The 16,004-nt window shown below is 47.7% G+C and overlaps 1 long non-coding RNA gene across 1 annotated transcript in view; it reads left to right on the top strand.

Moving 5' to 3' along the window:
* The window catches only part of LOC137436310 (uncharacterized), a 122,722-nt gene extending 109,225 nt beyond the window's left edge, over positions 1-13,497 (top strand). The window contains exon 3 of the long non-coding RNA XR_010986255.2: positions 12,930-13,497. This is a non-coding gene — a long non-coding RNA (uncharacterized LOC137436310). The remainder of the gene's footprint in view (positions 1-12,929) is intronic.
* Positions 13,498-16,004: the final 2,507 nt, after the last annotated feature.

Below are 16,004 nucleotides of genomic sequence, written 5' to 3'. Positions count from 1 at the left end.
AGACTGACTTACACAGGGATTGATGGCAGGGAAGGACAGGCAGTCGATAGCTCAAGGTGCACCTTGGCTCAGGGGCAGAATCAACCGCGGTCCGGTCCAGAGATGCGGGGAGGTATTCAGCGCTTGGAGGTGGCGTCTTCTCTCTCCGTGCTGGGGGCGCATCTGACGTCACCTCCCTCTTCCTGCGCATGTCCAGCGGGGAGTGACACGCCCTCGGCTCGTTAGCTCCGCCCCAGATGGAATCGGTCCGCCGCTTCTATTGGGTGCGGGGGTTACCGGGCTCCGCCCTTGACGAGGAGCTGACAGTGAGCCCCTGCGTGGTAACCCCGTCGGAGCACATGTTCAATGGCGGCTAACCAAGCCGGAGTGAGGACGCACACTCCCCACGCCGCCGCCGCTGTTGTTGTAGTTGTTGTTGTACCATGAGGAAGAGCTGCGGGGAGGTATTGGGAGGTCCTAAACTTTCTAACGGTGCCATACAATCACATTCTGGTGCAACGAAGAGTCAGAATTAATGGAAACGAGTCCTTAACTGACATAGACTAAGAATAACTAGCAAGATGTCCTATAGTTGTCTACGTGAGATGCGGTGAACCTGGATGCGACATTTAATGGGGGAAATAGGGGAAGGTCGGGGCTACAGAGTGTTGTTTACAGACAATGGGACTAGGGAATGGGGGATTGGGGATAGTTGGGAAGTATTGGGGAAATAGGGGAATATTTACAAGCGGATATGGATGGATCCAAATCCCATATCCGCAACATTGCACCCTTCTCTACCTCGGGGCGTCCCGACCCGATAAATTTTTACCTACTTTAGTGTGGCACTCAGATGTAGTTCCCTCTACTATTAACTCAACCCTGAGTGCGACAGTTTTACAGATGTTCACAAATGAGTAAATATGTCCCCCTGCGACGTTGCACCCTTCTCCTCACAGAAACACACCCACAGGATAACCGAATCGCGGAAAGAATCCTCAAACTAAACATACAGCCGGTAGGGAGCATTATTTACACAAGACTACACTGATATTTACACTACGATCCAGGACCTGTTTTTGGAGGAACACATGCAGATGTTATGCATAGAGAGAGCACGCATGCCAGCATCGATACACCAACCCACGAGTGCCCTGTGGCCTTACGGCCTTTAATAATGTGCAGAGCACCCCATCCAAGCACCAAAAGCACCACCCCATCATGTACAGTCAGCACCATCCGGTGCACCAATAAAGTGTTCATAGTCACCGGTGGTGTCGCAGCCGGCCGATGTTCTGCCGCTGGTCTTGCCTTGGAGCCCACTTGGTGTTCTGGCTTCCTTCAAAAATAAAGAAAGGCGCCAACCGCGTCCATTTCTAAATTGTGGCCATCAGGGGGGCCAACTATAAGTGGTTCACCTGTATGGCATAGGTGCGACGTTGACCCAGAGGTCCATCCACGGGTGGTGCTTGCCCGCAAAAGAACTGCGGTCCATGGTGGGCGGCCACAAAAATTGCGGTCCATATGGTGTATCGATCCAGGCAGCAAGCAGCGAAAGTACAGGCCCACAACTGTGGAGCCAGCACCTCTCTCTCCTCTCTCTCTGCCCCAAAGCCAGATCCTCGGAGGTGGGAGACAAAAGAAGAAGACAAGTGAGTAAGGTGGTAAGGGCGCAAAAGTGCACGCAATACAAGGTGATGCACACTGGGGGCACATGAGAACCAGGTACGTTCCTACCGTACGCCCCCCCCCCCACCAGGTAACCTACATTGCCCCTCCCTTACCCCTTACTGTATCCACAAAACACAACACTACCCATAAACATCTACTTTACACATCAACAAACGTCCCTACTGTCTTCCCCGTTCCTCCCATAAACCAAATTCGTCTTCTCTCCCTCCTAACCAATCAAATTTGCCATTTCGAACTCAACATCAAAATTTGCCATCTCCAATTCAACATCAAAATTTGCCATCACCAATTCATCATCAGTCCCTCCTAAGGAGGGAGAGATGGAATCACCCCAATGTCTCATCCACGTCGTGATGCGTCTCACAAATCCAACAGCAATTCTCATTTCCTGCAACACAGAACAAAAGAACACAGGTGTGGAGTCATCATCACCACAGGTAAGTGGCTGCGTATGGTGCGACAGGTTCGTCAATCCTAACTATTTCCTAAATGACTTTAACAACTTTACATTACCCGGGGTCTTTCCCTGCCAATCCATTGGCTAACTTACACTATGGGTTCTAAAAACCAATTCCCATTGACCAAACTGTGGTGCTTCTCAATTTGGGGTCTCACTCCCCCGATTCAACACTCGGTGCTCTCGCACAATTTCTGGGCTGTGACGTGTAGCTCTCCCAGCAGGTCTACCCACCTGCACACCTCCACCACTGTAGGTGCCACCCGAGCTTACCTGCTCCTCACCCTAACCTAACTAACTGGGGAAGGCCCTCTCGCACTCTCACCCCCTCAGTGCCCTCTCTGGCACGGGCTGCCCGATCCACACCCGGGATCCTCAGGCACCCACTGACACTAACGGCTCCCAGAGCCCACCTGCGGCCTCACCTGGCCGACATCCTCACAGTGGTGGAGTGCCCAAACCAACTACACACACTAACAGGCTACACGCCCAGCCATTTCCACAACACTAATGCACCCATCCACAATACCATTCTGCAACCGCACCACAAATGCCAATATCCAACCACAATTTACCTATACCCTCTACCTAACACTTACACTACCCGCCCCGGGTACTCGTGAAAGGGGTCCACTCTTCCCCCATCCACACCTTCGCACCATGCACACCACTCCGTACCACTTATTCTCTGCTCCATATATTCCACACACCTGCACTTGCACACCTGTGCTCTCATACTTGGTGCCGCCTGCACCCTTCTCTCCCCTGGACCATTTGGTCATCACAACACGCAATCACCACTACTCCCTCATACACTGCTCCATACACCTGTTCAGTTGCACACCTGTGCAATCACACCTGTTCAATCCTCAAACACACAGCATCATCTCATCTAACTACTCCCCTCTGAAACTTGCGCTTCCCAGTCGTCCCTTTAAACTATTGCGCTCCCTCGTCATTATAATCCACACTAATCTACCTGCGTCCCCACTACAGGTATCAGTCACTAACTAATCTTAACGTTACCTAATGTCATCTTCGCTAGATCCCTATCAATATAACCTAACCCACCCGGGCTAGTTTTCACTGCCATACACCCCATAAACTAGTGCGCATTTGCCCCCACCTTTGTGAGGGATGACAGAGTTGCCATCCCACCACATCGGGCATTTCCCACTACCAATTTTGCACATCAAATTTCAACAAATCAAAAATTTGCCAATCACTACTCATCATCTGCCAATCATTACTGCCAATCCTTTGCCAATCATCAAATTTTGTTTTTCTAATTTCGGGGCCAAAACACTATCCTCGTCATTACAGTCTACTTACTAATGCCTCTCGGTGCGCCAATTCACTCCTAAAGCTCGGCTTCGTACAGCCGAGCAATGAACGTGGGTTCTTTGGTGCCGGCGGCTGGATACGTCCCGCATTCGGGGCAGGGACGGGGGCTTACCCGGGCCGAGATCCCACGCACCACCTCGGCGTGGAGCCATCCAATGTCCCGATCTCGACCTGCCGGCACGTCTCAACAAAACGTGGTCGCCATGACGACCCTTCCTATCCAGCTGCCCGCTCCGCCTAGTGGAGCCCGGACGCGGCCGTTCCAAGCAAGGCACAGCGTGGATCGCGTACGGCGGTTTTTTCGAAACCGCCGTGGTTCGGATCCCCGCTGGTCCTCGCGGCACGCGAAGCTGCCCGACGCGCACCGAGGGCCCGATTCGGCTATAAGTCGTTCTAACCTCTAACCCGGTTACCGTCGATGCTTCACCTGCATGCTTACATGCATACGCTACCCCTTTCTTGCTCATACATGCAGCCGTTTCCATGCTCCTCGTCGTACCTTTTCTTACACACCTCGGTACACTCATTCCGCTCACCGACTTGGTCACACACCTGACCACCGAACACCTTGGCACACATTCGTCGCTCGCACACCTCACCAACACACCTCTTCGCGCCCCTTTCTCGGTCACCTCCTCTGTGACCATCACAGGTGTGCTCTTACTCGCACACCCAACCACGTGCCTCACGACCAACTCAAGTGTGCATTCCCACACACGCTCTACCATTCCAGGTGTGCATCCTCGCTCACCTGGCACAACCAACTCACGCTCCGTGCCACTCTCACTACTCTCACCACCACTCTTGACAACGCACTCACCCTTACTCCCGACAGCGCACTCTTTCCTCATGCACCTGTCCGTTACACACCTTTCTCGCGCACATTCTCCCGTTACACCCTCTGTAACACTCACCACAGGCGTGCATTCTTCCTTACTTTTGACAGCGCACTCTTTCCCCATGCACCTGTCCATTACATACCTTTCTCGCGCACACTCTCCCGTTACACCCTCTGTAACACTCACCACAGGCGTGCATTCTTCCTTACTTTTGACAGCGCACTCTTTCCCCATGCACCTGTCCGTTACACACCTTTCTCGCGCACCTTCTCCCGTTACATCCTCTGTAACACTCACCACAGGCGTGCATTCTCCCTTTACACCCTCCGTAACACTCCTCACTACGCGCTTCCATGTGCTCCCTTGCACACGCGCTACGACCGACTCACTCTCGACAGCACCCTCACTCCTTGGCACGCACTTTTTCCTCACACACCCCAGAGTCGGACTTTCTCGCACACCTCCTTTTTCGCACACCAGACCTGTCGCACACTTCACCAACGGCCTCTCACGAACACCCGGGTCCATCTCGACCCCCAAGCTTCTTAAATCACCTGGCGCATCATACGCACGACCATATTGGTCACCACTTACACCGGGTCCTCTTCCTCTTCGCTTCTCCTCCATCACCTGCGAATCCCTCATCCGGTTAATGAGCACATCATCACGATCCGAACACAGACTTTGGACCAATTCTTTTACTTCCTCTTTTATCTCTTTCTTATCCCCTCTCCGTCGCTTCTTAATTTCGCTCACCCCTTCTTCCACTTCTTCTAATTTCTGCTTCACCTCTTTTATTTCCCGGTACGTCTCCTCAAGCTCGTCCTCTAAGGCTACCTTGACCGTTTCCATGTGCGTCCTCACCTGCCGGTCCTTCGTCTCCATTACCTCTGTCACCTCGTCCAACCTCGTTGTCAGTCCCTCACGTACCATCTGACATTCCCTCTTCGTCGCTATCAAGTCGTCTTTTAGTTCTTTCTGTGTCGCTTTTAACCCTCCTAGTACAGCAGTGTTCCTTTGTACCTGCTCCACTAACTCAGTCTGTCCCACCGTCAGCTGTTCCACCTCCTGCGTCAGGTCCTCTATGCCCCCTTGTAACTTTACAGTCCCCTTTCTCACCTCCTTCTCCATGCGCTCCTTACAGTGCCTCACCTCCTCGTGCACTCCTCCGACCTCCTAACTCACACCTCTTCTGATCTCTTCTCCCATCACCTGAATCTCCTGCCCAGATGCCACCCTCATCTGCTCCATTTCCTCCCTGTGAGCATCCAATTTCGTTTCTACCCCCATTCTGACCCCCTCTATCTGCTGCCCCATTTGTTTAACTTCCCTTTCCGCTTGGTCCCTCATGTCCCTCAATTTGCCTTCCATACTGTTTTCTAACCCCTCTAACCCCCTTTGCATCCCTTCCATTTGATTCTCTTGAGCGGCCATTCTGTTTTCTACCCCCATTAACCCCTCCTGTATTTCCCCTAATCTATTGTCTAATCCCTCAAATTGGTTTCCTAATCCCTCTATTCTACTCCCTAACCCTCCGATCTGGGCCCCCATGTCCTCCCTCAATTTCTCGCTATTGGACCCCATGTCCTCCCTCATTTTCTCGCTATTCTGGGCCATAAGGGCCTTCATTTGTATGAAAAAGGTCCAAATCTACCAGCGGCGCTACTACGGTCGCGGGCGCGGTCGCCGTGGCCATGTGCGAGGCGCCATTTTGCGTGCCCGTAACCTTGTGCGCGAGGACGCGATTTTGCGACCCTGCCACCCTCATTGCTTCGCTCTCCTCATGTCCCTCAATTTGGTCCTGGATCGACCCTGCCTCACTCTCCTCTACCGGAACCCAGCCGTCTTGATCCGCCATAGCGCGACTTTCAAAATTCGGGTTTTTATTTTTGTAAAACAAAATCAAATTTCGCCGTTAACAATTTCGAGCGCGTGAAGCGCGCTTCGGGTCCGATCTCACTCCTCGACACCAATTGTTACTCTAATAGTACAATTGGTGTTCCAAAATTTGGGCCTAACAAATTTAGTCCCAGGTCCGAATCCAACTCCTGACAACCAATTGTTACAGACGCGGTTTTAGATGTTAGTTTACCGAGCGGTTTGGTATTACCGCGTCTGCACAGTTACTCCCCGATTAGAACCCTATCCCGCCCGATTCCACTCGACGTTGACCAAGTCGCGCTATGCTAAATCAATGAAGGAAAGGACACAACGGCTGGGATAAATGCAACGACACAAGGGGTACAGTTCTCAAGACCTCCGGAGGAGGATATAATATTGGTGATGCAGAAACGGGTAGATTACACGGTAAGAGGTAAAGCACAGAATAGATGGGCACTTAGACACAGTCTTATCTTATCCCCGACAGACCACAGACAAACGGGACAAGACTGACTTACACAGGGATTGATGGCAGGGAAGGACAGGCAGTCGATAGCTCAAGGTGCACCTTGGCTCAGGGGCAGAATCAACCGCGATCCGGTCCAGAGATGCGGGGAGGTATTCAGCGCTTGGAGGTGGCGTCTTCTCTCTCCGTGCTGGGGGCGCATCTGACGTCACCTCCCTCTTCCTGTGCATGTCCAGCGGGGAGTGACACGCCCTCGGCTCGTTAGCTCCGCCCCAGATGGAATCGGTCCGCCGCTTCTATTGGGTGCGGGGGTTACCGGGCTCCGCCCTTGACGAGGAGCTGACAGCGAGCCCCTGCGTGGTAACCCCGTCGGAGCACATGTTCAATGGCGGCTAACCAAGCCGGAGTGAGGACGCACACTCCCCGCGCCGCCGCCGCTGTTGTTGTAGTTGTTGTTGTACCATGAGGAAGAGCTGCGGGGAGGTATTGGGAGGTCCTAAACTTTCTAACGGTGCCATACAATCACATTCTGGTGCAACGAAGAGTCAGAATTAATGGAAACGAGTCCTTAACTGACATAGACTAAGAATAACTAGCAAGATGTCCTATAGTTGTCTACGTGAGATGCGGTGAACCTGGATGCGACATTTAATGGGGGAAATAGGGGAAGGTCGGGGCTACAGAGTGTTGTTTACAGACAATGGGACTAGGGAATGGGGGATTGGGGATAGTTGGGAAGTATTGGGGAAATAGGGGAATATTTACAAGCGGATATGGATGGATCCAAATCCCATATCCGCAACAATACATATACACTCACATATACATATACACTCACATATACATAAACACTCACATATATACATACTGAGACACAATAGAAACTTAACACTTGTTTCGGAATAGCATAAAATTGTCATGGTTCAAAATAAGACAACACAACAATTTGGACACAACAATTTCATCAGCAGAGTTGTAGAGGGTGTTTCTGTGCACCAGGTTCGATATCGTCTGGTGTGTGCACCCAATGCGACGTGCCACCTCACGGTAGCTCAGTCCGCATTCCAGCATGCCCAGGGCACGCTGCCGTTGATGACTTGACAATCGTGGCATGTTGACAGAAATGTTCATTTTGCACTGGCGTTTATAAGGCCAATATCCAGACATCACGTGCTGCTAATTAAAATCATCACATACCCCTTGAGCAATCGCTAATGGTCAAAGCAGGTGTTACGCACCTGGGCGATGAAGAGAACGACTCAAAGGTGACGTGACCACGTGTGACCGATTTGTCTGTAGGGGGTACACTGACTTGCCAAAATAAGTGCACATATTACATTTGTGCATTGTGATTACTGGTAATTTAAGATCTAAAAAGTGATAAGTTTATATTGCGTCTCAGTATATATATATACATATACAGTCACGTGAAAAAGTAAGTACACCCCATGTAAAGTTTTGACTCTTTCAACATATTTCAACATACAGCTATTTGATCTTCGTTTCAACAATATTGATAGATAAAGGTGATATAATATAACAAATATCATGAAACATTGACATTTTGTAGTCCATTGTATAATTTAAATAAACATAAATGCAAATTTCTCATGTGGAAAAAGTAAGTACACCCCTACTTTTATCACTACTTCAAATACCTAAAATTAGAATCAGGTGGACCAGCTCAGGTGCAAATAATGAGAACATCGTTGGAGAGGATCTTGGAGGAACCTGTCTTATTTAAACCTCAGACATTTAGTTTGGTTTGCTCTTTGTTGTTGAAGTGTGCGGCGTCACCATGCCTAGATCAAAAGAGCTCTCTGAGGCCTTCAGAAAGAAGGTTATAGATGCCTACGAGTCTGGGAAGGGATATAAAAAGATCTCCAAACAATTTGAAATCAAACATTCGACTGTCCGGAAGATCATCTACAAGTGGAGAAGATTCCAAACAACTGCCAACTTGTTCAGGCCAGGCCGCCCCAGCAAGTTCAGCCCGAGAGCAGACCGCAAGATGCTGAAAGAAGTCTCTAAGAACCCCAGAATGTCATCACGGGACCTACAGGTAGCTCTTGCCACTGTTGATGTCAAAGTGCACGAGTCTACCATTAGAAAGAGGCTGCACAAATTTGATCTACATGGGAGGTGTGCCAGGAGGAAACCTTTGCTGTCCAGAAAGAACATCAGGGCAAGATTAAATTTGCCAATTAACACCGTGGAAAAGACCAGCACTTCTGGAACAATGTGCTCTGGACAGATGAGTCAAAGGTAGAGCTATTTGGCCACAGTACCAGAAGACATGTTTGGCGAAAACCAAAGACAGCATTTGACCACAAGAACCAGATACCAACTGTAAAGCATGGTGGTGGAAATATTATGGTTTGGGGCAGCTTTGCTGCATCAGGGCCTGGGCAGCTCACCATCATAGAATCCACTATGAATTCTTCATTGTACCAGAGGGTGCTTGAGGATAATATGAGGCCATCTGTTGGAAAGTTGAAGCTCAACCAAAGGTGGACCTTGCAACATGACAATGACCCTAAACATACCAGCAAATCCACCAAGGAATGGCTGAAAAGAAAGAAATGGAGGGTTCGGGAATGGCCAAGTCAAAGCCAGGTTCTAAATCCCATCGAGATGTTGTGGGGGGATTTGAAACGAGCTGTGTATGCAAGAAACCCCTCAAACATCACACAGATGAAAGAACTCTGCATGGAGGAGTGGGCAAAAATTTCTCCCAGTCGATGTCAGAGACTGGTAGACAGTTATAAGAAACGCCTACTTGAGGTTGTTTCTGCCAAAGGGGGCAATACCACCTATTAGAGCCAAGCTGAATGCCTCAACTCTGTGTTTGCCTCAAAATCTTGTGTCCCAAACCCATCTCTCTCTGTTCCCACCTTACCCAGTCGAACCCAACTGCTCCTGGACTCTGTGTCCTTCTCTCCTGACAAGGTGGAGAAGTTTTTGTCAAACCTCGACTCTGATTCTACAACTGGACCAGACGGCATCAGCCCACGGCTCCTAAAATCCTGCTCTGCCGCTCTATCTCACCCTCTCTCTGTTCTTTTCACCCTCTCTTTTGCTCAAGGTCGTCTTCCAGCATCTTGGAAATCAGCAAACATTACCGCTTCATGCAAAAAAGGTGCAAAAACAGATCCTTGCAACTACAGACCAACCAGCCTGCTCCCAATTATCAGCAAAGTCATGGAATCCATCATTGCTTCGGATATCAAATCCTTCCTCTTCTCCAATGGCATGGTCTCTGATCATCAATTTGGATTCAGACCAGGCCATTCTACTCTGGACATGCTGCTTCTGCTGTCTCAACAATGGATGGAGGTGCTCAATGCCAAACAGGAAATCAGAGCTGTCTCCCTTGACATATCACGTGCCTTCGATACGGTCTGGCACCCAGCTCTGCTCACCAAACTCTCCTCTCATGGCTTGTGGACTTCCTCTCTGGTCGTAGGCAACGTGTGGCCCTGAATGGATTTCTCTCATCTCCCCCTTCCTGTTCTGGCTTGAGTTCCCCAAGGTAGTGTTCTGGGCCCTGTGCTATTTCTGGTCTTCATCAATTATCTCTCCGACTCTCTGGAAAATCCTCTCTATCTCTTTGCTGATGACTCCACTATCTGCCGCTCCATTCCTCATCCCTCAGATTGGCAGTCTGCAGCCTCCTCACTCTTTGCAGACCTGGACAAAATCACAGACTGGTCAAACAAGTGGAAAATGTCTTTCAATCCTGACAAATCACACTCTTACTATGTCTCTCCGAAAAGACCGACTGGAAAACCCTCCCATTTACTTTCTCAACAATCCTCTCCAAGAAGTTCTGTCGCTCAAGCTTTTGGGTCTCTCTGTCTGCCATGATCGTTCTTGGGATAACCACATTTCCAAGCTGGCCTCCAAAACCAGTCGCCTACTGGGCATCCTCCGTCGTGCGAAGTCCTTCCTTGGTACACCTGAGCTCCTCATCACATACAAGGCTTTCATCTGCAGCTCAACGGAACACTGCTCTCCCCTCTCGGCTGGTGCTCCTGCCTCACACCGAGCTCGGCTTCACGCTGTTGAAACCAAAGCTTTCAGAATCATTGGAATCTCCCGCGATGAAGCTAACCCCGAGGGGCTTTCACTCACTCACCGCAGGCAGGTTGGTGGTCTTTCTGTCTTCTACAGACTCTTCTCCAGCCTTGCTCCCCCAGCTCTCTCTGGGCTCTGTTCCCCAAATATTCCTACAGGTCGCACAAGATCCGCCTGCAACCCTCTTATGGTTAAACTGCCAAAATCAAGACTCTCTGCTCACCTTCAATCCTTCATTCCTCTTTACCCCGCCTCTGGAACAAACTCCCTCACTCTCTTCAATCCCACTCCTCCCTCCAGGTCTTTAAAGCAGCTGTTCACCACCATCTCTTATCTCCCAGCATCCAAAACCTTGATCTTTTCTCCCCCCGCTAATTCACCCCATATACACCTTTTTTGAAATTCCCACTTCTTTCCTGGAAGTCCTTGCAGTTTTGGTGTGTTTTATACCTTCCCCCTCCCCCCAAGCCCTTCCCCTCCCACATTTCTCTCGATGTCCTTGCTCTCAAATGTTGTGTTTGTGTCCTTCCCCCTCTCTCCCCATCTTGTTCTGCTCTCCTTATTTTGTGTTTGATGTGTCGGTTGCCTTTTTGTGTGATTAATGTTAGCTCTTTCACGAGCCTCGATCTTGTATACAAAAAAAAAAAAAAAAGTGTACTTACTTTTTCTACAGAAGGAAATGGCATCTCTGTTAATTTTTTGTTGAATAAATTATTGCAAAGTCAATTTTTCATTGTTTTTTTGTTCAATTAGATCACCTTTATCTATAGATACTGTTTAAATGAAGATCAAATATTGATATGTCCACATATGTTAAAAAATATTTTAAAAAACATTTCATGGGGTGTACTTACTTTTTCCACATGCGAAATTTGCATTTAATGTTTATTTAAATTATACAATGGACTACAAAATGTAAATGTTTCATGATATTTGTTACATTATATCACCTTTATCTATCAATATTGTTGAAATGAAGATCAAATAGCTGTATGTTGAAATATGTTGAAAAAGTCAAAACTTTACATGGGGTGTAGTTACACACACACACACACACACACACACACACACACACACACACACACACACACACACACACACACACACACACACACACACACACACACACACACACACACACACACACACACACACACATACATATACATACATGTACATATACACGTACATATACACACACATATACATATACACAAACATAAACATATACATATACACACATATACATATACATACATGTACATATACATACATGTACATATACATACATGTACATATACATATACACATACATATACATACAGTCACACACATATACATATATATATACATATACACACATATACATACACACACATATATACATTTACATATGCATATACACACATATATATACACATACATACACATATACACACATATACACTTCACATAAACATATACATATACACAAACATATACATATACACACATATACATATACATATTACACACACATATATATATATACACACACATATATATACATATACATTACATATGCATATACACACATATATACATATACATACACATATACACACATATACACTTCACATAAACATACATATGCACACATATACATATACACACATATACAACATACATATACATATACACACATATACATATATATATACACACATATACATATACACACATATACAACATACATATACATATATATATACACACATATACATATACACACACACATACATATATATGTGTATATATATTTTTGTTTATATATACATATATATGTTTTACATATATGTGCATTGTGCATATATATTTATTTATACCATGTTGATTTGATTACTGTCTTATGATATCTTCATAATTTAAACAATAGTAAATGTTCATGTCTTCATTCGGCATGCAATAAACGGTCGAGCCACATTTATGCCCTGCAGAGCACAATGTAAACATAAGTCATTTTAAAATGGCGTGTATACAAACCGAATTGTTTAAGCTGTATTTTCCTTTATAAACCAAGCAGAGAGGATGTCCTACATACATCCAGTAACTTGTAGTTGTTCATGAGAAACCTGTGGTTGTGTAATAGGTGACTCGACTGAGGCTTGGCTAACCATTAACCCACCTGAAAGCCTCATTCTTTTTTCTGTCACAGACCTGTGGCCCCACTGTTCGGAAAGCAAACACTGCTGGTCCATTTCTCTGCTCCATGACATGTGCTGTCGGGGCGGAGCGCAGCCGAAGCAGGGAGGGACGAGGGAGAGGAGACCATGAGTCGGTGGTGAATCCAGCGAAGGCCGCGCTGGAGGGGAAAAGGCCGAAAGCAAACACAGGTGCTCTGTTCACTTCGCCCCCGGTGTCCTGGACAACGGCAAACATTGCTTGCTTTTCCCCAAGGCCTCTCTTCCCGTTCAGACAATTTAATTTAATTTTAAAGCCCACGTCTGCAACACAAACCGCGATAATGAGAGTTCATTTCTTGCACATATATATTGATTCTCATTCATAAACTCGTGTTCTACATATGGTGCTCGTAAAGGTTTCCTTTAAAGTTTTAAATGTTCATCTGGAGGAAGCCATTCTGTAACGTGCACGAACCTATATGCTGCCATTAACGAACAATATAAATTAATTTGGTCATTTCTACAGCATAAACAGTCGTTGATAAATTTGTACCTGCACTTCTACAGCTCTTGGCAATAAAGTGAACGCAATCTCTGTGACCATCTGTCCACGTTATTACTCATCTGTCCTACGAATGTGACGTCAAAACGCAAACAATTTCATGATGTTAATGTCTTATTGGGCACAGACCATCGTGTGTCAAGGTTCGATTACATATATGTTCGTAATGTAAGTATGACCTTCAAATGGTTCTCGTAACGACATAATCACCATAGTCCAACAAACTCCTGTATATTGTTGCGGTTTTTAGAACCCTCCACTTTGTAAATAATAATCCCTTATAAATAATCCCCTGTAAATATCCCCTCTTCTAATGTTAAAAGAGAGCACCATAGATAGGCCACGAGCAACACGTAGGACACGGTAGGATCTTCTTTAGTTATTTCATTAGTATGTGTTTCAGGTAAGGCTCTGTTCCCAATAGTTTGAATCTACGTTGCATTAATGAAATAAGGGTAGGCCCTACAGCTCCCTCAACATCGGTGCGATTGGTTTTCTAACCCGTGCGACGCCATTACGCATGCGGTCGTCTTGGAGAAGAAGGGGGAGGAGTCAGCCAAACGCCAGGAACAAGGCGTGGCTCTGTCGACGCCTCATCAAGGGGTGGGAACGGTGAGCCCTCGCGACCAACCAAGGCCGAGGCGAGCTTACCGGTGGGCGTTTCCAAAAGGCAGGTGGCTTGATACGCAGGCGGCCAATATAAGCGCCGCCGCGGACTACTTACAAAGTCGAGCTAAAAAGGGGAGAGAAGTCGAGCTAAAAAGTGGAGAGAAGTCGAGCTAAAAAGGGGAGAGAAGGCGTGCACAAGAGAGTTGTGGAGAAGGCCTTGGTTGTGTTCATGAACTTGTTGGAGGCGCGTGCCGTGAAAGAAGGGTTGGAGAGGGTTTGCTAGCACGACCATCCAGCTATTACGTACGCGAAGGATCCCAGTTTTCCCCCGCTGTATATAATTGTCCGGTCGCGTTCAACGACACGCGGAGCTGGTTGCCGGGTTTTGCCTCGAACCCGGAGCGTGGACCGGAGCGCGAGATTGGAGCCGGACCTCAACGCCTACCATCTGCCTGGACCCTTCTCTTCCTTCCCACCATTACCAACTCCCGTGTAAGTCTGTTTGTTCTGTCCTGGGTTTGTTAAGTAAGATTGTGTAGTTTAAGATTGCCCTGTGTCCTTTTATTTCCTCTCTTGTACATTCTATTCCTTTCGTTTCCTCTTTTAGTGTAATTAATAAATCATATTTGTTCTTCCTACTCTGGTTTCCTCTCATCCGATCGCTTTCGTGATTTCCTCAATTGAGTACCGGTGGCACGATCGAAACCGCTCAGAATCGGGATTAGTCTTTTTGTTAACGGCTCGGATTTCGGACTGCTAACCACTCGGCAAACTCCATCTTGTCCGGGTCCGAGCAGGGAAATATATCCCTGCTTTCCGGAGGGATTGGCAAAGGTATTTGGGAACCCATTGACCGATCACCCTGGCCAATCTCCACCCCACAAAGGAGCGTGTAATTTCCAGGACTGGGGGAATCGGCCAGTGTAAAAGACAAGGGGATTAACACCCCCTTGGTAAGGGGAGCGCCGACCCCCGGATCCGCAACAATATATATACGAGGAGCAGTCAATAAGTAACCTTAAAATATTTTTCACAACATGTTTACTCCATGTACGTGTGAAACAACTGCGTTATTTTCATCATAATCTCCATTGCATTCAATGCATTTTTTCCAGCGCTTCACTGAGGCCTGGATTCCTCTAGAAAAACAATCTTTTGGCTGCTTGTGCAGCCATTCATGCACCGCCTCTCGGACCTCTTCATCGGATCGGAAAGTGGTTCCACCAAGCGCCTCTTTAAGTGGCCAAAAGATGTGGTAACCTAATGGGGCGAGGTCTGGCAAGTGGGGTGGATGAGGAAGACAAAAAGATGTGGTAATCCGATGGGGCGAGGGCTGGCGGAGTGAGGTGGATGAGAAAGAAAAAAAGTAGTGGTAATCCGATGGGGCGAGGTCTGGTGAGTTGGGTGGATGAGGAAGACAAAAAGATGTGGTAATCCGATGGGGCGAGGTCTGGTGAGTAGGGTGGATGAGGAAGACAAAAATATGTGGTAATCCGATGGGGCGAGGTCTGGTGAGTAGGGTGGATGAGGAAGACAAAAAGATGTGGTAATCCGATGGGGCGAGGTCTGGTTAGTAGGGTGGATGAGGAAGACAAAAAGATGTGGTAATCCGATGGGGCGAGGTGGTCTGATGAGTCGGGTGGATGAGGAAGACAATCAAAATGCAGGTCCTCGGTTGTTGCAGCTGTAGTGCGGGCAGTATGGGGCCGAGCATTGTCATGATGCAGCAAAACACTGGTAGTGAGTAGTCCACAACGTTTTGATCTGATTGCTGGTTTCAGATGATTTTTATGGAGGTCGCAGTATGATGCACTGGTGATTGTGGTCCCTCTGGGTTGCAATGTTCCACAAGTGGGCCTCGGCTATCCCAGAAGAGCGTCAGCATCACTTTTGCAACAGGACGGCTGTGTGCGGAATTTTTTGGGCTTTGGTGAAG

This window comes from Myxine glutinosa, chromosome 11, assembly GCF_964187855.1.
Source record: "Myxine glutinosa chromosome 11, kmMyxGlut1.1, whole genome shotgun sequence".
Taxonomy (NCBI): domain Eukaryota; kingdom Metazoa; phylum Chordata; class Myxini; order Myxiniformes; family Myxinidae; genus Myxine; species Myxine glutinosa.
The sequence above is the reverse complement of the archived record's forward strand: the minus strand, read 5'-3'. Positions and strand labels throughout refer to the sequence as shown.